At 43.3% G+C, this 24,134-nt stretch overlaps 1 long non-coding RNA gene across 1 annotated transcript in view; it reads right to left on the bottom strand.

The window, feature by feature from the left end:
* LOC147653691 (uncharacterized) overlaps positions 1–22,989 on the bottom strand; it is a 40,347-nt gene extending 17,358 nt beyond the window's left edge. Inside the window, exon 1 of the long non-coding RNA XR_015285724.1 lies at positions 22,904–22,989. This is a non-coding gene — a long non-coding RNA (uncharacterized LOC147653691). The remainder of the gene's footprint in view (positions 1–22,903) is intronic.
* Positions 22,990–24,134: the final 1,145 nt, after the last annotated feature.

The raw sequence follows: 24,134 nt of genomic DNA on the forward strand, positions 1-24,134 counted from the left end.
GAAAACACCAGGAGGTGGTGATGCTTCCCTTGGTCGTGTCCTCCAGGGAATAACCACTGGATTCACAACAGGCCCTCATTTTCTCTTCTCTTACACACCAGTGACAAACACTAGATCACCTGGAGGGCACAGACATGCACCCATGCCATCCAGCACATTCTACCAAAATTACTAGCACACTTCAGAGACAACCATCACTGCAGCCATTTATTATTTATCCAGCTCTGGAAGTTTATCTGCTCCCAGCTGGGAACACCAGACATTCTCCATCCTGTCTGGGCTTTCTGACTGTGGGAATCGTGCCAGTTTGACCTCCCTTGGTGCTTCCAACAACCTTGTTTATGTAACCACAGAGCCATCCCCTGCCCTGGGGCAGTTGGCCAGAAGGCTGATGCGTAGTCTGGAATTACAGTAAATTTAGATATGAGGTATGGTTTCTGTTTGGAACTGGGAGTACCTTCTTATGGCTGACATAAGCAGGCCGGCACATGAAGTTTACAAAGTACAATACTGCAAGTCATCAGGGAAGTCAGAGGCTGGGTGTTTCAGGAGAGACTAGGAAAAAAAATCCAGCTTAAAGTCAATGGGAAAAATTTTGCTGCTTCTCCTTGTTGGGTCCCAACCCAAACTGACAAACCCAACATTTAGCTGGAAGCTTTTATTCCCAACCAGGGAGCAGTGGAACTGGCATTTAGATGATGATTTGAGCTTGCTCTGATACTTAAGGCAGGCTCAGTAAGGAAAAAACCTCCTAGTGAGAAAAATTCTTGAACAGATTCCCTGTGATTCACTGTGTTCCTTGCTCCATCTGTTTCCCTTAATATCCAGCGTAGCTACACATTAACCTCACATTTTAAGAATGAATGATGAGCACTGTAGCCAGCATTATAGTCTGCAGTGAAAAGGCTCCATAAGGCTAAGCTAAAAGAAGTTAACACTTCTAAGTGGTATCTTTCAGTGTAAACCTGTCAAACTCTCCCAGCAGTACAACCCTGGAACACTAACCTGCTATAATACACAAGAAGCTGTGGCAACTGCTTCTGATGGGTTGCCATTTTTTTACTTTTTCCTTTATTTTCCCCAACTGTTATTTCCTATTTTTTGAGCTGAATCTCAAGCCTCTGGGAGGTTCTTTGAAAGTGATGGTCATCCTTTTCTGATTTGAGTTGGCTGGTGCAAGCCAGACTTGACACAAACTGTAGAGAAGGAGTTGCTGAGGTGCTTTGCAGCACAGCACAGCCCTTAGGAGAGGTTTTAGCAAGAGCAGAAACATGCAGGGGGCATTTTTAATGTCCCCTTCTGCTACATGAGAGGGAAATGTTTCCAGCACAGCCTGCCCACCCTGTCTCCTCCATCCTGCTTCTTTACCTCACACAAGTCCAGGGGCTTCCACCTAGGATGGGAGGGAATTCTGTGACATTCAAGAATTTTGTCCAAAAAAACCCAAAAAACCAAAACCCCCAACATTTTTAGGTGGTTAAATCAAGAATATGGCTCAGTCTTAATTTTCACAGGAAATGTCCTGTCCACTATACTGTGTGTTTCTCACCAAGCCAGAGCATTGGCACACAATGGAAAATCGTAAAAAGAAATCATATTGGGATCTTCAAGGATTGGCAGTGAAAGGTAACAGGTGTCCTACAAGAAGGATGGAGAGGGACTTTTAACACAGGCCTGGAGTGACAGGAGAAGGGACAATGGTTTCCCACAGGCACAGAGCAGGTTTAGATTGGATATTGGGAAGAAATTGTTCCCTGTGAGGGTGGTGAGGCCCTGGCACAGGTTGCTCAGAGACGCTGTGGCTGCCCCATCCCTGGAAGTGTTCCAGCTTGGATGGGACTCTGAGCAACCTGGGATAGTGGAAGGTGTCCCTGCCCATGCATGGGCTGGAATGAGATGATCTTAAATGTCCATTCTATGACCAAATTGTGCTCTCTCTTTTCTAGCTCCAAGTTATATTTGGAATAAGCTGAATTTTACAAAGCCAAGTTCCAGCATTGTATTACTGAGCAAAACATCATTGTGCCATTGGATCTGCCACACAAACAGGCTCCCTCCAAGCAAGTTCTTATTCTCATTGATACCTGTGATTAATCACAGGTTAATCACAGTGAGGTTCATCTCTCTGAACTTCAGGCATTTGTTGTGGCAGTCCTAGCTTCCAGAGGTAATGAACAGAACCAGAGATTTCCAGGGTGCACCACATCTCCATCAGATGTAGACAGTTATAGATAACTCCTGCTCCTTCTTTCTGGATATCATGGGAGTTGAGATATATTGCTCAGGATTAGGTCTAAGTTTTTGCTGTTGATGCCTACACACAAAAGAAGTAAATTCTGTTCCAGTTGCCTCTGAGATTGCAAAGGAGCGGTCCAATCAGCTTTGCATCCATGAAGTTATAATTAAATGGTTAATGTAACATAGGCTAATATCCATGGCTCTTTGGAGATTTAGGAATTTAAAGTTCTACTCCGGACATTTCATACCTTCCCTGTTTAATGCCCATGTCAAGAAAAATCTCAAATTGCCAGGATCAACCACTTCATAATGATTTGTGTAGGAGAAAGGATTTCTACATATTCAGTTTAAATTAATATCACTATTAGGCTGCTATTCCTTTATCCCAACTCCTGTCACACAATGCAGTTATTATTGTTTTGGCAGCACCTTCCCTGAAACTTGAACCAACAAAGTACCCAGAGCCTTGAGCAGGGCCTGACATCTGCCTGCCATCTCATCACAGCTGCTGGATATTGATTATCAGCTAATTACCCAATTGACATCCTCCCAGTTTAATTGTCTTGTTAAGGAGTTTATCATAAGGTCTGTCAGACAATTCAAAAAGACTTCATTAGCATAGCACTAATTGAAGACTTTGGATGAGTAATAAAATACAAAACATGAATTTCTTATCACTCCTTCTTCCTACTTCCCTCCTGGCATGACAAAACACAGTAGATGATGATGATGCCTCTCAAATCTGTTTCCCTTCTCCACCCAAGCCTCTATCTGATTGTATCTAATTTTGATAAGGAAAAAATTGCTCAAAATAAGGGTGGAAATCAGAAGAGACAGCCTTGTTTACTGGTACTCTGGAAGTCAATCCAAACCAGTCTTTCTGTAGTCTTGGAATGTACCAACCAGGAAGATTAACCTCTTTGCAGAACTAGTGTGCAAGTACTGCTGCTTTGTCTCCTCCTCGTCCCCAGGAAGGGATGGCATTACACAAATCCTATTCAGCAACTTCAAATTAAGTTCAAACCCTTCAGGTTTTGGGGATCACCACCTTCCAGAGCTCCGTAAGAGCATTTTACTTGTTGGAGTCAATATTCAATACAAGCAACACTGGTTCAGCTTTGTGGAACAACCTCAGCCAGGTGTGATTCAGTTCAATTTATAAAGGAAAAATGCTTGAATCTACCCACTCTGAGCAAAAGAGGGCACAAACTTTTGATGAGAGTCAACAAGAAATCTTTGCAAAGTTTTCCCTTTGATTTCTGTGAACAGAACACAATAAAATCAGCAATGCACTTGGATCAGCTGTGAGGTGGAAGGGAGGAAAGTATTTCCAGAGCTCTCAGGAAGCTCTAATTCTCGAAAGCAAGACAAAAATCCTATGCCAAGCTGCTCTACACAGTGAGACAAAGGCATAAAGCCTTATGACTGAAAAGGTGATGCCAGATATAATAAAAGTCAGACAATGTAGATTTGATTTTCTCCCTTGGAATAAAACTAATTTTTTTTTTTAATCACTACCCCCAGATGTGCTTCAAGACATAGCTATGCCCATGTCTATATATAAACATCTAATAATTTAAGACAGATTTAGCACATAAATACACCCTTCACTAACAAAAGGGGAAGGTTTCAAAAGCAGAGCAATTCTTTGTCCCACTACTCCTGAAAATAAAACAGATTTTTCCCGGATGAACTATTGCTTCTTCAAAAAACATCTGATTGGACAATAATACACCAAGAAAAAAATATAGTAGCTGAACTGGTAAAACATTAATTTTCTTAATCAGTTATAGTAAAACAAACAAGAAAAAAACTGTCTTTGAAGGTATCCTTACTTTTATTAAGACATGTGACAACTTGCTTTGTTATTTTCTGTTTGAATTCCATCTAGTGAAGACCAAAATGGCTTTACATGCAAATGTCAGTTAAGAATATAGAGTTTTAAATAAGATCAAGGTACTTTCAGATTCTCAAAAGCACCTAACTCTCGACCAATTAGCTTAAAGCAATCTTTAAGCAATCTGAGAGACTTTGGAGTCTTCTTATAGCACTTGGGCAGTTTGAAGTTTAGAACATTTTGTCTTTCCCTGGATTTTATGCTCTTGGATGCTTGAAACACTTTTGAAGACCCATCCTACTGATGGAATCGATACCTATAAAGACTCAAAAGGCAACAGAGACACTGGACTTTCAGAAATGCATCTTTACTCTCTACAAGAGTTGCCTACCTGGAGACTGAGGGCAGCAACAGCAAAGTCCTATTCCACAGACTGGGAAAAGGACTTGATTATTAGACACAGATTATACATGGAGCAGTGGATTTGACTAAGACAAACCCTGGTCCTTCCTGCTGCTTTTAGTCCAAGGTAAAGAGCTCTGATCTAACCCTGAAAGGGAATGGGCTAAAGAACCTAATCGTGGCCTTTCAGTGTCTGAAGGGAGGCTTCAGGAGAAATGGAGACTATTTACAAAAAATTACACTCCCAGCCCAGCTCCTGCAAGGCAGAGAAGTTCTGGTGCAGGAGAAGTACAGAGTCACAGCCTTCCAAACCAACAAGAGAAGCCACAGGCAGAGTATATCTTGTTTTCTTTCCCAGCCTCCAGAAGCCTTCCCTGGAAGGGAAAGAAGACTGACCCCTTCTGACCTCCTTCTGCAATGTGGCATTGAAAGCTGGATGTTAAATTCTCCCCCTTCCTGCCAAAAAGAGACATTTTCAGAAGTCAAATTCAATTTCCTGACTCTTGTGTTTCTCCTTCTCACAGGATGATATTTAGCTCCCCATATTTCTTTCCCTCTAGCTGGCCTGTCATCCAAGGGTGTGATTAGTTCATCAAAAGAACAAAGGGCAGTTCAACTTGCCTGAAGAGAGGTGATGGAAAATACAGTCCTTGCTAACAAGAGCAGCAGGACAAGGGTCACGTATTGGTAGAGGTGATGAAAGCTCCTGCAGGTTTATTCAGTGTGGCTGTTGCTATGAGAGTGAAGAGATTTGCTGGCCCTGAAGCAGGGAGAGGACACAGATGCTGTTTTGTTCTGTATCAGTTACAGATTCTGGTCACTTGTGTAAGTTAATACTCTCCCAACTTCTTTTAGGCTCATTACAGCTGTTCTTCTGTTACGGCTTGGCAACATAGTTCTGTCTCTCTTTCCACAGGGAGGACATGCTGCTTTCTGCCCCTAACAGGCACATGGTGGCCAAGGGAAGATTTTAATCTCTGGATCTGCACTGGTGGTTCTAACTGAGGTTTATTACCTGTGGGGAAGAGAAAAACAACCTCAGGAGTGCTCTCCCATTCAGAGCCAGTCTAAGGCTCTGTTTGTACTGATGAGAAAGTATCTTTGCACCCCTGTTCTCAACAGGATCATGCTGGGCCATCTCCAGTCATTTTTTGCTGAAAACAATAATGTGTAAATAGGGAAGGAAATAAGGACTTGATTCTCTCTCTCCAGGTGAAGTAAAAAGATTGTAACTATATAAAACAGGAAAGTTCCTGGTGCTGTTGAACTCTCTTTTGAAAGTTTGTTCCTACCACAATTAGGTTTTGGCTGTTGTTTTTCAGGGCGACAGCACCAGAATCATTGCCCAGAGCATTGATTCAGAAATTAATTCTATTTCAGGGAGGATGACAGGTTTTGAGATAGCCAAGCAAACAACAAGCTGAAGTACTGCCCATAATGTGGAGTGCTGTGAGTGCCATATTAAACACAATTTTAATCAGTTGTAATGAAGGGGAAATGGTAGAAACACATGTTCTTCATCCCTGTTCAGCTCTTATAACATTCAAGAGCTACATCCAGAGCTGAAGCCCCAGTACAAGACAGAAGCCACCACTCTAAGAGCATATGGAAGGTGAGGGCCTCTGCTTCATTATCCACTCAATAACTCTTCCACTTCCAAGGGAATATTAAATGAAGGAGGCATTTGTAAACAAGAACACGCAGAGCCCCAAGCCAGGCGCACAAGAGAGAGAGAGGCACTGGGAAAGAACATAAGTCTTTAGCCACTTATTGATGGGACCACCAAGGACCATCAGGCACAGCTTTGGAGAGGAATCTGTAACTGATAAGGAGGAAGCAAGAGGAACAGGACAACTGAGGGTATTTGAGGTGGGCCTGAGGGACTGAACTTAAGGAATGTTTAGTGTGTCAGGGCAAAACAAGAGAGAAGGAAAAATTAGGACATTAAAAGGGTGTAAAAGAAGGGTCAGTCAAATGTAACACCTCACTGATCAGTGTATTTGGCTGAGCAATCCTGCACCCAGTCACTACAGTCCATCCTATATTTTTATTAAAGCCCCTTAAAAAGGTCTTTTTAAGTATTTTAAAGCCTTCTGCTGTCTTTTTGCACAATTCCACAGTCTGTCCCATGTGTGGGAATGCCGTAAGGACAAGGTGCCAGCTACTGGGGACGGGAACTGACACAAACCAAATACAAAGCATTTTGGAAAGGTTAAGTAGGGTGAAATGTCTTTTTTTTCTAAACTCAGTCAGAAAAATGGACTTTTTTGCAATCGAATTTCACCTCATAAATTTTATTTTTCAAATGCTCTCATGTGACAACAGCTGAAGCAACTCTCAACAAATTTATGTGCTTGAATACAAAATGTTTCAAGTTGTAAAGACTGTATTTAAGGAGAAAATAGATGATCTTTTGGGTCAACCCTAGGCAGCAGGTCTTGCTTCCTATAAGATGGTTTCAATATATTCTATAGATATAGGTACAGACACACTAATGTAGCATTTTAAAAAAACAAACAAAAAACCCAGAAAATGATAATAAAGGTAACATTTTAAATTTTTTCAGAGTCCTTATTATTATTTCCTGAGCACCAGTGGGAGAGGCAACAAGTTTCTCCTATGAACACATTACAACAGGAATGGTTTAGCAGCAGACTCTCTATTCCTGGGTCTCTGTTGAGACACTCCTGATTTGAGCACCTTTCAGTCAAGAAATATAGAAATATATCTCCCCTGAGATATGGCTTTATCAAGGCATAATCCCTAATAAAGTAAAGCCTTGATTTCACAAGGAAAGCAGATAAGGAAGCAATGCCCAGAATGGGTTTAAACAGAGAGGCTTTAATAGATTCCCCAATTCCCTTTTATATTGTGCATTTCTGGCCAGAGAAACAGGTGCAGGAGGTCCTGAAAACTGGAGTCCATAAGCTTTTCTCATCACCATATAACTCCACCCCAGCCTTATTTTGTACTTTTTTCACGAAGCCAACCCTTTAGTTTCTCTAAAATTTGTTGCCATAATTTTTTTCTTCTGAGATCTTGCAGAACAGGAAACCTTCAGAAGCAATCATACACTAATGCCAGCATCAATCAGCAACCACATTAAACAACAACAAAACCTCTTCCAATATGTCAATACAATAAACAGTGATCAAATTCCACTCAGTGCAGGCAATGAAGCCTTGCCTGTACTTCCTCATGGTTTTTACACGACAACTGCTTAAATTTACGGGAACTGTCCTTCCCCATTTCTAAAGAAAGGAGTCAAAGAACTGTGGGTATTCAGCAGGAAAGACAATTCTGTCTCTTCCCAGAGACAAATGCACAGCCATATCATCTATAAAATGGATAAATGAAATTTCTGGGTTTTTTTTCTGAAATTGCTTGAATTTTAACCCAAAGCCAGCAGCAGGCAGACTCAGATGTGGTGGAACAATGCCTATGCTTTCCTGTGACCAAGATATCTCAGATTCATTTCAGACATTGCAGAAATTGACTTTTTGGAGAGAAAAAAAAATGCTTAGAAGTGAAAAAGCACATTCTAGGAGCTGCACAGCCAGTGCTCCCTGCAAGTACCACAGTGCATGGCACGAGCCAGGCCACCACAACTGCTGGAGCTACACATTCCCTTCAGGAGCCTCTCTTGCTCTGTCCTTCAGAAATCCAGCATCCCCTGAATCCTGGGGAGGGAGAAGGTTGAACTTCATGATGAAACAGTATGTCATTTTGGCTGCTTAAATACAAAGCTCATTTATTATGAAGGCAGGTTTTCCACAGAGTTAACAGCTGTGCTGAAACTAAGATCATAATATCTGCAATTCATTCCCTTCTGGAATCTTTACCAATGGCCCAGGCATCCTATTGGAATCTTGCCTATATAGATGCCATTGGCTCTTTGGTAAGCCACTAACCTTTTCTCAGCCTGTTTTTTGGTGGTTTTTTTTTTTTTTTTTTTATCTGTTTACCAGCATATCCCACAATTACAGTTTCCTGCAGTGACATGAGGAAGTTTCTCTAGGATGCCGTCAGCATTCCCTAGTCTACAAAGCCCAGGAACTACACTAGTAGCATATTTCTTGCATTGAAGAAAAATGAGGGCTCAGAAAGCTAAATTCTCTAAAGCTATCTCCACAGATTCAGCACAGCATTTTTTATTTCAGAAGTAAATACTCTAAAATCCAATTTCATCTCCTATGAAATTTCTATGCAATATTAATATGCATAACAGATTTTCCTAGTATTGCTTCCACTTCTTATCTTTCCTACCACTGCACTTTTTCTTTATAGAGTTATTGCTTATAGTGGAGAAACTTCTGCCACATAAGGCCTAAAAAAATAATGTTTTGATTCTCAAAGGTCTTTTGGAAATACAGTAATACAAACCATAAAGCCAAAATTTCCTGGCGGAGCTTTTCAATACAGTATTACCCACCCACCCCTCCCAAGAACTTACACCATAACTCTCTTTTACCTAATACTGGTATTCAGAAGAAAACACAGAAATGACAGAATTTAAAGCAAAAAGACAGATGATGCAGACATTTGTCATGCAGCCCTTCTATATGCTTGTTACACTTTCTCATCCTACTTTTTCTCTCCCCAGATTAACTGATTTGAAACTCTGATATGCTTTGAAACTCTTCCTTCTGCTGGAATCTGTAGCACGAATCTTGATTGTTTTTAGAACAAACCGTGCCCAGTACATTTTAAAAATAAGGGTTTCTGTCCTACAAGAACTTAGAACCCATCTCCACTGTCTGTAATGTGCAGGAAAATTTACTTTCTTCACTTCACGATCTCTTCCAACATTCCCATTCTGTGTTACTGCAGCATTTTTTTGTGGGATCTCTCAGAAATTCCTGCCCCACCACCATGCACGTAGCTCTGCAGTGCTTGCACATTCCTTGTACTTCATGGCATCTCCCAGCCACTCCCCAGCATTCCCTCAGCCCACCTCCTCTGGAGACAATAAAATACTCACTGCCAGGCACTGAGCTCCTTCATCTTGCCAGACATTGTAGGAAAGAGGACAGCGTCCATGTAGGAACTAAAATGGAACTAAGCACTGAAAAAGCCAAAGTCACATTTTGAAGACTGATTCTCTCCAAACATAATTTTTGCTGTGTATGGAAAAGTTATTAAATAGATCAAAGAGCCTCATTTTAGCTCCCATCAAGGGGCAGGAGACCCAATCCAACAAAGCTGTGAACTCTGAGGTTTCTACACTAAAGGTTGTCTCAGTTCCTTCCCCAGGAGATGATATCAGTGTTGGACAGGTGGATTACATGCAAAAGCTGCAGGCCAGGGTTTGCTCATCCTCTGATTTCATCTCAGCATTCTGCATTGAAATAATGTCAGCTGGCTCAGGGCTTGCAAGTGCCATGGGGGGCAGGCAGGTGAGCCCAACTCACCTTAACTCACCCACCCTCCTCCCAAAATCCTGAGCTTTATGCTGAATTGGAAATAAAACCAGCTCACAGAGTCACAGGATTGGTTAGGTTAGAAGGGACCACCGTGGCTGGTTGATTTGTTTTTTAAACAGCTAACTCAGGAGATCTCTAAAGTTTATGACAAGGATATCCTGACATTCACAGGATAAATTTTGTTTATAGCAATATTATTGACTGGACTAGAATTCAACTCCTGTGTAATTCTACCTCTACTTTTAGCAATGTTTTTGGATTTTCTTAAGAAGGACTCCACTGTTTTGGATGAGCAATGTAGGAGTTTATAACCTTTATGGAAGAAGGACACATGAAGTATAGCAGGACTCACAAAAAGTTCAGTGTACAAATGCTGAGGGACTCAAAAATGGGGAGGAAGGAGGTTCAGGTGGAGCACTGACACACTTTTAAAGGCTAAGAGAAAACACATTGCATTTTTCCTGTTAATGGTATCCACTTATCCATGGTATTTAGAGCATAAATAGGACCTAAAGAGCAGCCAATAGCTGTTTTCTAAGCACTGTTAAAATCAGTTCTATTCAGTGGAACAACATTAATCACTCTATAAGCAAATTTAGCATATGAGGAGCCCTATCCTAAACCGTGGGACAGTACCTGGATGCCATGCCTGGCCTTCCAGAGATCTGGAATTTGATGCTGCCCTTTAAGTTTGACAGGACTCCTGTGATTTTCAGCTTCAGGATACCAGAGTGATGCCACCAGGGTGCTTTTAGTTCAGGATACTGAGAATGGTATGGAATCCTGCTCCCTCTTGCAATTTTCCAGTCCTTCCCACTCCAGAGGGAAGCTTTGATCCAACAAGGATCACAGGCAAAAGACTGATGAAATCCCAGATGGAACAAGGCCAGTGCAATTAGACACAATCCCACTTTGAAACTCACGATGTTTTTCCTAAGTAAATTATTGCTAATTTGATATACCAGGAAACACAGCTGATGTTTTTGAAAAGGAAAGAAAAAACCCTCCGTTCATGAAGACACAGCACTACAGGCCATAGAAAGAGTAAGCCATGCCTAAGGAACAGCAATAATTATGGATTATTGGAGCAGCTGAATTTACCTCAGGACCACTTGGCACAAGCCAAGTAGGCATCACAAATTATGTGAATGGATAGACAGAAAAAGTAGTAGAGAAGGAAATTTCTGTTTAAAGACTATGATAAATGAGTGACATGACCGTTAGCAGCATATTTTCTTAAGGTTACACATCAGAAAACTACGATTAAATGTAAGTCACATCACCAACACAGACAAATATCACAGAATAGGTAAATTTGGAAGGGACCACAGTGAGTCATCTGGTCCCACCTCTGTGCTCAAGCAGGGTCAAAATACACAGCCAAGATGGAAAGAACAAGAGAAGCTTGAACAAAGACCACGTCTCAAACAGTGCTTCAAACCTTTTTAACTTTGCTTTTAAGACTCTATGCTTTTGGGTATGAACCTCGCAGCTTTAAAATAAAAAAAAAAAATGCCCACACACACTTACAGCCTTGGGATAACTTCACAAAACCCAGCATTCCACTTAATTGGAGTTTGAGGAAGATCATTTCTGAAGAGGCAGCTTGCTTCTCCTCACTACAGACCAAATGTTCCACTCTTTCCTCATCCAAATTTGAGATAGAGATGAATTCATCTTCCTTACTCCCTGTTGTGTAGAACAGTTTGTTCACTAAGTGGAAAAGCCTTCTGGAGGCTTTATTAGGGAAAAATAAGGGACAGAAGCTGACAATTAATAACAGTAAACTCCTGGAGTGACAATGACTGTGGCTTGTCCTCCAAGTTATTACATTCCCACCCCCCATACAGATCTAAAATTCACGCTTTTCTGTTTGTGTGCTTTCCATCTGTTGCAAAGACAGCAAGAAGGAATATTCTACATGCATTTCTCCCACCATGGAAGAGACATGAGAGGAGCTGATATCCCTATATTGCTGTGCAGCAGCATTCAAATTCTTCCCTTTGGATCAATATTTGCTGGGCTGGGCTCTCAGCGCAGAGGACTTCAAGACCATGCTGTTTACATCTTAAGGCAAAAGCAAGTGTAAATGTCTGTTAAAAAGTCTCTTGGACTTTAAATATAAGTATTAAGATTCTTAAGATTTCAGAGTGATGCAAAAGTGGGGACAACTGAACAGAAACAGAGTCTTGGGCTCTGTCTCAGATAAAACATTCTAACCAACCATCAGTACCTCACCTTCCACACTTGTTTCCTACCTCTGTGCATCAGTGGGGGAAAGCAGCATTCTTTACTTAGTAAAAAAAACCCTTTTATTTATTCCATAACACAGCGCCCTCCTTTTCCTTAAGGCAAAGAGAACAAAAACCAAAAAAACCCCAAAACAAACCAAACCACCCAAGCAGCTTCACAGCAGTTATTGATACGCCTTGAGCAGCGTGAACTTAGAGGATAAATGATAAGTTTATTTTCACTGATTATATAAGAGGGAAAACCCTGAATATATAGTGGAAACCCAGTGATACAAGTATGTGGGAAGTACATGAGCCACAGAGCCTGGGAATCTGCTGAGCCCCCCCTGCAGGGCTGCATCCAGCCCTGGGCCCAGCACAGGAAGGACAGGGAGCTGCTGCAGCCAGGCCACAGCAGGGACACCAAGGGCATCAGAGGGATGGAGCAGCTCTGCTGGGAGGAAAGGCTGAGGGAACAATTGGGATTGTTCAGCCTGGGGAAGAGAAGGCTTTGGGGTGACCTCACTGTGGCCTTGCAGTGCCTGAAGGGAACCCACAGGAAAGATGGAGAGAGACTCTTGACAAGGGCCTGGAGTGACAGGACATGGGGGAATGGCTTCACACTGACAGAGAGCAGGGTTAGATTGGATATGAGGAAGAAATTCTTCCTTGTGTGGGTGGTGATGCCCTGGCACAGGTTTCCCAGAGCAGCTGTGGCTGCCCCATCCCATGGCAGGGATTTTGGAACTGGATGGTCTTTAAGGTCCCTTCTAACCCAGACCATTTTGTGATTTTCTATGAATGTTAAAGAAATACTGATTTTCTGTAGGGGTACTGAAAAAATTGGGGAAGTGGGTGCCTGCATCCATGTGCTGTGTATGCTTTAGGAGATAGGGACTGACTGCACATAATTCTACTTGCTGTGCACTCATTTTACAGCACCAGAAAACCCAGCAGATTTTGTTTGTCACATACCAGGGTGTCCCTCTGGCTCCCCAGTCACGTCCATCTTACACAACAAGAACTTCAGATTAACTTTTAGTGCTGTGATGGTGCATATGGACTACACTTCTGTCACTAATGGACACAAGGTAGAAGCGTGGATTCAATTATAGCAGGCAGAGGTATCATCAGAAGAAGGCTTTATTTCAGGGTTTTCATCCCCTTTTATAAGGTGTTCTGATACAGGTTTAACATGACTGGTAAAAGGAACAACACCTCTCTTGTCCCATTGGTGGGACAAGAGAAACACTCAAGACATCTGTATAATACTGTTCTGGGAACCAAAAACCTATTTACAAAAAACAGTCCTTGAAAGAGAAATGTTCCCAAAAGACTTTCCCCCAGGAACAGATCAGCCACTGACAGGTTGAAAACTCTTTCAGACTCAGAAAATCATGTCCACACACTTTGCCAAACACATTTTCTTAATGCCCTCCCAATCCTTTGTTACGAGATTAGTGCAAGCAATTACCCTAATGCCTTCATCTGTGTGAGGCCACCTCACACACGGAAGCCACCAGCAGAACATGGTTATTACCAGGCTCAGTGCTCCGAAGGGCAAGAGAAAAAATAATCCTGCAGAGGGCTAGAAAGGCAAATTGCTCATTCATAGGCAGCAGAACAACCCCTTCCATCCAACTACTCAAAGATACAACCCCTCCATTCCATACACAAGCTAGCCCACATCTACACTCACATATTCATTTCTCCTCAGACACAGTGGCACACAGATATATTTTGCTCCTGTGGGTGCCTGTTACTACTAAGTTGCAAAGCATTAGTGGACTTTCATCCCACCTCCCTATCTTTGACAAAAATACTCTTTTGTTTTGAAAGAAGTGCTCTCTTCCACCTCAATCTGGTGTATTTTTGATAAAGCACATATCTCATACTTCTTATTTTTTAACTTGGTAGACTCATTTCCATGGAGATCTCTGGAAGGCCAAAGAACAGAACCATCACACTTCCCCCTTCTGCCATCCCCACTAGTCTGCAGTGCTTTTTTCTACATTTTCTTTTCATCCTCTCTATTATTGCACTTGTGCTTGACTAGAAATTCATGTTTACCACTACAGCACTCCTGACTCATGCAAAATGTGAGATCCAACATTAACACAATTCATGAGAAGGGAATTAGAGAACAGAGAAAACGATGTCACCCTCTACATCTCACCACCCACTCCATCCCAGGTCCTTCTGTGGCCCCAGCTGAAGCAGTAACTGAGCACTTCAGTGCCCATCGTTTGGTGGATCTATCCCTAAAAAAATTCATACAGCAATGCATTCATTTATCTATTTAAGTTAGCAATGACCCATCAAGCACAAGCCAAAGAGAACTCTGATATTTATACAGAGACCAAAAAAAATTAAAATATACTGGAAACCTGAAAGATTATTCTGAAATACCACTACATCAATTGAAGCACAGGCTCTTCTGCAGATGTTTCAAATATTGTGCTCTAGAGCTTCCCAGGTTCCCATGGGTCATCTGGGCCTGCTCAAAGGGACTGGCATTCATCTCAAGGCTGAAAATCTGCATCAGACCTGTACCTAATCTCTCACAGATTTTAGAAACTAGGGGTTGGATTTACCCTGGTTATCTCCAGTGATTTATGGACTCACTGAACAGCTCAGCCAGTGATCTGAACTCCCATTACAGTCACTGGGGTCAAACTGGTATTTCTGCAGCACGATTCACTTACTGTCTGGTCAACATTTAAGGCTGTCCATGAATCACACCCAGCAATCCCTTTTCCTCTCAACCGAGTGTATAAAAACAGAGAGCCAAATGCAGTGCTCATAGTCTAGGAAGGAGATCATCCCTTGCTCGGAGCAACTTGATCCGGTGGGAGGTGTCCCACTCATGGCAGGAGCACTGGAATGAGATGATCTTTAAAGGTCCCTTCCAAACCAGGCCATTCCATGATTCTATTTTTAGGTAGTGTTAATTGCTGTAGTAGTTGAGCACTAATTTGTAGCCTGGCCCCCATTACCATTCACAATAATGCACAGATGACATTCACAGGGCAAACAAGAATGGAACCCCCAAAACCCAAGCAGTACATGAAGGCATGCAAAAATTGCTTTAGAGAGTCTTTGAGAGAAATATAAACAAGATTAATGTTTTCTCTGTCATTTTTTCTCACAACAACAGAATCAATGTGAGTCTGCTGCCCTGGACAACTCAGATCCTCAGGTATTGTATATTAGTCAGATAAATACAAATATGTATACAAATAACTTCCTACCCACATTGCAGCTCTGACTGCTTCTGTAACTCTGAATTTTCTTTTTTTTTTTTATTGGCAGACTTCAAGAAACCAGTGAATGTCACCAAATGCTTTCAAATTGTTTTAACAAAGTGGATTCTCATCTGTTAAAGGCTTAAAAAGGTAGAAAGGCAGCAGGAAGGAGAAGTGGATCGTGGTGCTGTTGAAGAACAGTACTAAAAGCCAAAAAGGGAAATACACAGAACAATCAGTTTGATGGTACAAGTCACCAAATGAGTCTTCAGCCAGGTTGTGTAGGAGGGTGTAACAACCTTATCAGCTCTGAAAATTGGAAATACCAGAAAGATCCTAAACCATATCCACCACTATCTACATCGTGCAGCATTGCAGAGGCAGACTCCCAAGTGAAGAAGAATAATGACCATCTCCAGGCATTTGGGATTCTCTCAGGACAGACACAGGATGGAGAATTAAAAAGGGAATCTACAACTAAGACTGATGAATTTTAGTGCAAAAAATGGCACAAGTGTCAACAAAAATGTCCCAATAGTAAGATGTGGAAAACAGCCCCTTGAGAGGTAAAAAATAATATAAAAAGCATTCTACAAGGCAGTCTTTTCTTAAAAGGAATAAAAGGTTTAGAGAGATGTCTAATGCAGGGATATAGGTCATGTTGTTATTTATAAATTTGTGATTCCTGACACTTTTTCCAGTATATTCCTGAACTTTATCTTTCATCACAACAGCAGAGTGAGTGGTACAAGAGTCCCTTCAAGATTCTGTTCTGCAGAACTGTACAGAGAAATTAGGAAGAAATTCAAGAGTTAAATGAAGCCACCATCAGCAGAAGCTTTTCCCAAATCAGACCTTGTGTTAATACACTGAGAAGAAAATCAGGATTATTTTCACTATTGATCACAGAAAGGCTGAAGTTATCAGGGACCTCTGGAGGTCATCTGGTCCAACCCCCTGCTCAGGTAGGGCCAGCCACAGCTGCCTGTCCAGAACCATGACCAGTCAGCTTTGGAATATTTTTGGATGAAAACTCCAAAGCCTCCCTGGGCAGCCTTTGCCAGTGTTCAGTCACTTGAAAAAAAAAAAGCCCAAACAAACAAAACCCCAACCAAATAACAAAGAACCAGTTTGTGCCCACTCCCTTTGGTCCTGTGGCTGGGCACCATGGGAAAAAGTCTGGCTTCATCTTATGTACCTGCTCCCATCAGATAATTCTGCACCTTGGTAAGATCCCCTTGAGATCTCTGAAGAGTTACAGCACTCTCAGCTTTTCCTCACAGCAGACATGCTTCAGTCCATCCATCAGACTCTCTCCAGCACATCCATGACGTTCTTTTCCTGGGCTCCCAGCACTTAAGACAATACTCCAGGTGTGGCCTCACCAGTGCTAAACAGAGGGGAAGGATCACCTGCTTGACTCGCTGACAATGGTCCTCTCAACCCAGCTCAGGATACCTTTAACTTTCCTTGCTACCAGAATATGCTTGGCTCACATTCATCCTGGTGCCTGCCAGGTCCTTTCCTGCCAAGCTGCTTCCCAGTCACTCAGTCCCCAGCAAACACTGGTGCCTCTTCCTCCCCAGTCCACAGGACTTTGCACTCCTCCTTCCTGAGCTCCAGGAGGTTCCTGCCACCCATTTCTCCAGCTTGTCCAGGCTTCCCTGGGTGGCAGGACAGCCTCCAAGGACACCAGCCAATATTCCCAGCTCTCTGTCTGCCATGGGATACTCTGCCCCATTACCCAGATCGTTAATGAGGTTGTTGGACCCAGTCAATGAGATTGAACCCGGTCACTGCCAGTTACAGGCCTCCATTTAAACTTTGTGCCACTGACCATCCCCTTCAGCCTGTTCTCTGTCTTATTTATCCCACCCTCCATCTGCTCTGCTGTGAGGGACACAGTATCAAAAGCCTTACTGAAGTCCAGGTGAACAATGTCCACTGCTGTCCCCTCATCCACCAACCCAGCCATTTCATCACAGAAGATTGTCTGGCTTGGTCAAGCACGACATCTCTTTGGTAAATCCATGCAGCCTCCTCTTGGTCACCTTCCTGCACCTGGAAATACCTCCCAGGGCAAGTTGTTCCATCACTTTCTCCAGAGATCAAGGTGAGCATGACTAGCCTGTAGTTTCCTGGGTTCCTCCTTCTTGCCTGCTCATGAAAGGGAGTGGGAAGAGTATGAGGATATTCTTTTCAAGGAAAGAAAACTGACAAGTGTGTTGCATCTACTCTGTGTTCCAAAGGATCCAGCCATATCCTCAGCAACATTCCACTGGTAAATTGAGGACTTCAGTGACATCTATATAATCTGCTTCGGTTTGAACTTCCCCAAAAGTGACTGTTTTTCCCTCCACAAAGGAGAAAAAAGTCTGACATGGGCATCCAGCAGCCCTCAAGAAAACAAGGCACTTCACATGCTGGTAAGAACACATTACGATAAGGCCACAAACAAAAATGTACCTAGAAAGATAATGAATTAAGGAAAGGTATCTTCCATCTAAGAGCAATGCCTTTTTTGAAAGCAGATGGTCTAGAGTATGAAATAAAATCAGACTTCCCCCAACTGCCTCCATCCCCCATTACTTGATTAATTTTCCTTAAAGCATTTGGATGTAACTGAACTCCAACCATTGAATTAGCTACAAAATAAACACGGCTTGTTGTCCTTAGGCTGAGCTGCTGCATCTTGAAATAGTATTCCTGTCAAAGTTAAAGTCTATGCAGTGCAAGATTTAGTAATAACTCCTTTTATTAACATTCCTTTGGCTGAACTGTTTGGCGTAAAAATGTTTTCTTTGGTAAGAAGATATTCTGGAAGAAGCAGTGTTCTTTCAGTTGAGGAAGCAAACCCAGAAAAAACAAAGAAAAATAAATTATCATCAGTTCATATTTTAATTGCTGCTATTAACAAGCCAGAATTACAGCATGTGACAGGTTTGGGGTTTGGTTGTCTTTTTGGGAGGAGTTCTTTTTACTTATAAGTCCACACCAAAAATATGCTTTAAATACTTTTCTTAGGTACCTGAATTAGCAGAAGGTATCAGCTTAAATTATACATTTCTTCAAATTTATGTGGAAATGTGTACACAATCAGTTGCTGCTGGGCAAATATTCATTACCTGCAAGATGCAGATATAACCAATGGCACAGCTATTTCTGCAGCATTATTGATCACCAGCAGAGATGACAGCTTCATGCACCAGGGTATGGGGAGTGAAGTGGGCCCTGTTTTCTGTCTGCACCAGAACAACGCCACTCAGCATTATCTAACTGGGATTATCACCTGACTGGCAGCAAGAAAGGCTGATGAATCATTTTCATTCCAAAGCACATTAAAATGAGAAAGGGCGCTACATTTCCAGTGGAAAACTTTACTTCTTCATGGAAGAAATCTTCATCAATATCAAGTTTCACCTTTCACATAACTCACTGCAAATCAATCTTATGTACCTGAACAACTTTCACTTTTACTGGTAAGCACCTAAAGCTTCATTCCCCTCTTCAGGAGAGAAATTACTCTCAAAACCAGTAGTTGGGACTTGCACAAAAGCTCAGTTACCTCTGAGAGGCTAATACTACTCCTGGGATTCAGCAGGTTCCCACTAATGTGTGGAAAAGCTATGTGCCATCAACAGAACAGAGAGTAGCATCCTACTCACTTAAACACATCCCTGCAGCTGCACAGAAAGCAAGCAGCAAACCAAAAATTGCCTCTGAAACGCATTCACACTGACTGCAACCCAACATTTCCAAGAAAGCCTTGATTAAGTCCTGGAGACCAGCCAGATAGAAAATGAAGCACTTCTATGAAAATTATAGTCACTGATTCGTTTCTATTGCCTGCAAAGTTGTTTGTTTAAAAACGTTTCATTCCCACCACACATTTCAAGTAAACAGGTACATAGAAAGCTTTAGGATTTCAGCCTTTCCCCTTTCTCCCTATTTCCTCCCCACCTCCCCCAGTCCTTAAGCTTCTCTCAGCAGCTTGCAAATGGTACCTCCTTCTTCCACTGAGGTCACCCCAAAGCCTTCTCTTCTCCAGCCTGAACAATCCAAATTCCCTCAGCCTTTCCTCCCAGCAGAGCTGCTCCATCCCTCTGATGCCCTTGGTGTCCCTGCTCCGGTTCAGCATTGAAAGCAGAGGGAAGTGGTGACTTGAACTACCTGGCCTCAGCATTTCAGAAAGGGTTGATTTTCCTGCCTGGTGACTAAATACCACACCTGCTACATCAATTAGTTTATCATGGGGATTTTGTTTGCCTGCTTTTTGAGCAAAAGAATGAAAGCATTTTCTTGAGGAAGAAAAACCAGTCGATACAGTCCTCAAAAATGGGTAGTTTTAAGTCAATTCAACTTAGTTCATAATTCATCCTAACTGATGATACAAGGAGTTTGTCTAAGCAAGTACATGTTAGTGAAAGAGTAATATGACCACAATGAATCACTTAACACATCTTCATGTGGAGAGGGGAAAGCATTCCTAGGACAGTTGTTCCTCTTTTGTTAAAGCAAAGTTACTTCAAGCCCCATCCTAGTACATACACGCCCTGCCAAGGTCTCAGTCACCTTCATTACCACAGAATAGAACCACAGGATCATTATTGTTGGAAAAGATGCCCTAAATCAGTGAGTATAACCTTTGAACAATATCCACCTTGTCAACTAAAGCATTAAGTGCCACATCCAGCTGCTTCTTGGACACCTCCAGGGATAGACTCCATCAGTTCCTTGAGTAGCCCCTTCCAATGCCTGCCCACCCTTTCTGTGGAGAAATTCCTCCTGATGTCCATCCAACCTGAACCTCCCCTGGCACAGCTTGAGGCTGTTTCCTCTTGTCCTGTCCCTTGTTCCCTGGGAGCAGAGCCTGACCCTCCCCCAGCTGTCCCCTCCTGTCAGGGAGTTGTGCAGAGCCAGAAGGTTCCCCCTGAGCCTCCTTTTCTCCAGGCTGAGCCCCTTTCCCAGCTCCCTCAGCCCCTCCTGGTGCTCCAAAGCCTTCCCCAGCTCCATTCCCTTCTCTGGACACGCTCCAGCCCCTCAATGTCCATCTTGTCCTGAGGTTCCCAAGCTGCCCCAGGATCTGAGGTGTGGCCCCAGCAGTGCCCAGCACAGGGACAGTCACTGCCCTGGCCCTGCAGCCACACCACGGCTGGCACAGCCCAGGTGCCTTTGGCCTCTTGCCCCCCTGGGCACAGCTGGACTCAGGTCCAGCTGCTGTCCCCATGTCCAGCCGCTGTCACAGGAAAATATTGTGGGAGACCCATGTGAGACCCTGTTACCACTTAAAGGACTGGGCCTCACTTTCTGCCCAGCCCATAATTTGGCTATCCCGTTCTTCTCCCACTCCCCCATTTTCCTCCAGCACCACCAATCTTCCATTTCAGGAGGAATGAAAGCTGAGTTCTGAGCCAAGCTTGGGGAGCTGTTGTGAGTCACAGCACAGCATCCAGAACACCCAAGTAGATTTGGGCCTGTTGGGAGCATTAGCTGAGCACAGGCAGAGGAGCTGCTCCTTTTGGCACCACATCACACACAGCTCAGGGTGAGCTGGCTGTGAAGCCTCATTCCCAGTCAAACACTTTCTTTACCTCAGCTCCAACAGCTGCAGCCACAGAACAAAATTCACTGAGCCAACAGGTTGCCAATCTCCCTGGCCCAAGGACCGAGTTTTCATTTATCTTTGTACAGTCCCCAGAACCAAAAGGCATCCCAGCTCAAGTGAAAGTCTTGAGCTAGCTCAGCTTTCAAACTTTAAACTATCACAATCACTTCTCCTAGATTCACACTGATCATGCCACATCAGAGTCCAGCTCTTGCCTCCCTGCAGAAAACAGACATATGTTTTATGAGCTTTTTTCATTCCTAAGCTACCCTGTCCCAAATAACCAAGACCTTGGTTCTTTTCCCTCTGAACCCTATCAGGGCTTTCTGCCATCTGCCATGTCTGTGACAGATGCTTGTATAACTGAGGGATCAAGCTAAATATAAGATATCAACACCCCCATATGCTCCAAACATTCCAAGTTTAGTACTCTGATTGTAAGTGAGGCCTAAATATAGCAAGGTAAACCAAAAACATCTTTTATGTTGAAGTATTCTTAAGACTGATGACACCTCAGCACAAGGCCTCCAAAGCTCAGCAGGGAAGGGAGGGAACAACATCTCCTGAGGGTGTTATTTGGAGATTTAAAGCATCATTGCCAAGGCTGTAGCAAACCCTTCCCCCACGTGAGGATACTCTGCTCTGAAGCAGCACTACTTATCCGTGTTTGCCACCATGGCTACAAATCCACAGTGCCATGGAAGCTCCCTGATGGACAGCAGCACTCTGCAGGCAACAGCAGCCCAGCCCAGGAGGGGACTGACACGTTTTCTACTCCTCATCTTTCTCAGCAGAGGAAAACTACCCTCTTTTCCAGGGCTCCAGGGAGCAACACAGGTAGAAAAGCTGTCCTCTTTTCCCCCACCAAAGCCACAAGGCTCCCATGTCTTAAGGGATGCGTAAATCAAGGAGTAGGGACCCTTTGCAGGCTGAAGAACACCCAACAGCACAGGAACTGCTGTCTCTGGAGAGCTTTTCACCTTGAAGTAATACACAGCACTTCATGTACTCCAAGTAGCCACCATTTCACCCATCCCAGAAACCCAGGTACTCACAGGGTAAGCTGACAGCTGCTGAGACAGGCTGTTGGGGGAAAAACATTTTAAATGTGAAAGTAGAACACACCACTGAGCAAAAAGCATCAGAGAGGAGGGAGAGGCACATTTAAATAAGGAAAAACAGATGCCCACACTGAACTTTGGCCAGCTACTCTGTCTTGAGAGACCTGTTGACCACAAGGAGCCAAAATCTTCTGATTTTTTGTCTCAAATACACATTGATAACACAAATATTACACTGTTGCACCACTGCAGTGCCCAGATGCAGTCACAGGGCATCTGATGAACCAGAGCTACAAATACTACAACTTCCTTCCAAGTTTTGCTTAGGAGTCTCCTGTTTGGGCACTGTTTACATGACAATACAAATTATTTTGTGAATTAAGTGCAGCCTAAACTTCTCACACTGTTTGTGAAGTCCTGCTTACTGCAAACAAACCTGTCTCTTCTGATTTTGCATTTCATCTCCCCTGAAGATAGCAACTGAGCTTTGGGTGACTTCAGTGAGCTGTAGAGCAGAGCCCAAAGGGTTGAACACCTCTCTCCAACAACAGAGAGCTGGCTGAAAACCTAAATGCTCTTCACCATCAACGAGAAAATCCTCTCTCACCTACCAGTTCCTTAAACATAAAGAACAAGTTGGCTGAACGAAGCAGGGAGGACATTGTACCTCTAAACAAAAGAGGTCTATCGCTTATTTTATGATGGGTCCCCCTCCTGCATTTTGATGTAAGTTAACAAGCACAAAGATACCCATACCCCATTTCTAGAAGTACTTGTGTGCTCAAAACAGCCAAAGCTACTGACAGCACACATCCAAAATCCACCCAGTACAGCAAAAGACAAGATTAGACACAAGCATACCTGCGATACAAGTCAGACTGAGCCTAGTGCCTCCAGCCAGAGCTGACAGGGAGCTATCAGTCTGTATCAGGTGTGCTGCGGTAATCAGGTGAGCAAGTTAATTAAGTCCTATTAGTGCCCTCAGGATCATGACACCAAGAGCAGGAGGGCAGCTGCAAATTGTAAATGAAGACACGAGAATTGCCACATATGGTGGGCAAAATTCCTGCTTCATTCTCACACGTCCCAACCTTTATGGCTGAGAGCCATGGAATACAAACCCTGGGCTTGAAGCAGTTGGCACAAGCCAAGGCACAGCCTCTCTCCCCAGCATGACTGGATGATGCACAGCCCTGAAGTCCTCAGCATCCCCCTGTCCCTGACAGATGCCACAGCATGACCTTTCTCCTGCTTTGTTCCTGGTGCAAGAAGGACAGCAAAGGTGATTTCTGAGCTCCATCCTGCAACTCTCATAACAACCTGTGATGTCTCGCTCTTTCCTCTGTCACTTTTTACTCAGGTAGCACCTATTCTCAATGCAGATGTGCTGGCTGGAATTGAGGAAGTTTGGGCTGGGATCATTTCTTCACAGGAGTTAGTACAGGGCTATGGCCTGAATTTTTGCTGGAAACAGTGCGGATTACACTGGGATATTTTAGTTTTTGCTGAGCAGGGCTTGCACAGAGCAAAGGTCTTCTCTGCTCAGGGGGCTGGGGGTGCAGAAGACACAGACACAGACAGCTAGTTCCCCACTGACCAAAGGGACTTCTCCTACCACAGCACACATGAAGAGGAGGAGGAAGTGGGGATGTTAACAGTGATGGTGTTTGTTTTCCCAAGTCAGTGTTACAAGTGATGGAGCCCTGCTTTCCTGCAGAGAGCTGAACCATGGGCAATGGTGAATGAATTCCATGTTTTGCTTTGCTTGCAGCCCACAGGTTTCCTCTCTTTCACCTTCCAATTCTCTCCCCCATCACACTGCAGGGCAGTGAGTGGCTGTGTGGGGCTCAGCTACCAGATGATGCTAAACCATGACAAAAGGTGACCTAGACCAACCTCCTGCTCAGAGCAGCACCACCATCAATGCTAGACCAGGTCACCTGCAGCTTCATCCAGCCAAACGCTAGACATTTCAAAGGCCAGAGTTGCCCAACAGCTCTCCAAATGACTCATTCCACTGCAGGAAAGGTCACGTGGTGACTTTTACTTTTTTCCTCATGTCCATTCTGAACCTCAGTAATCTCACTGGAGA

The sequence above is a fragment of the Cyanistes caeruleus genome, chromosome 4 (assembly GCF_971803275.1).
Source record: "Cyanistes caeruleus chromosome 4, bCyaCae1.hap1.1, whole genome shotgun sequence".
NCBI classification, from domain to species: Eukaryota; Metazoa; Chordata; class Aves; order Passeriformes; family Paridae; genus Cyanistes; species Cyanistes caeruleus.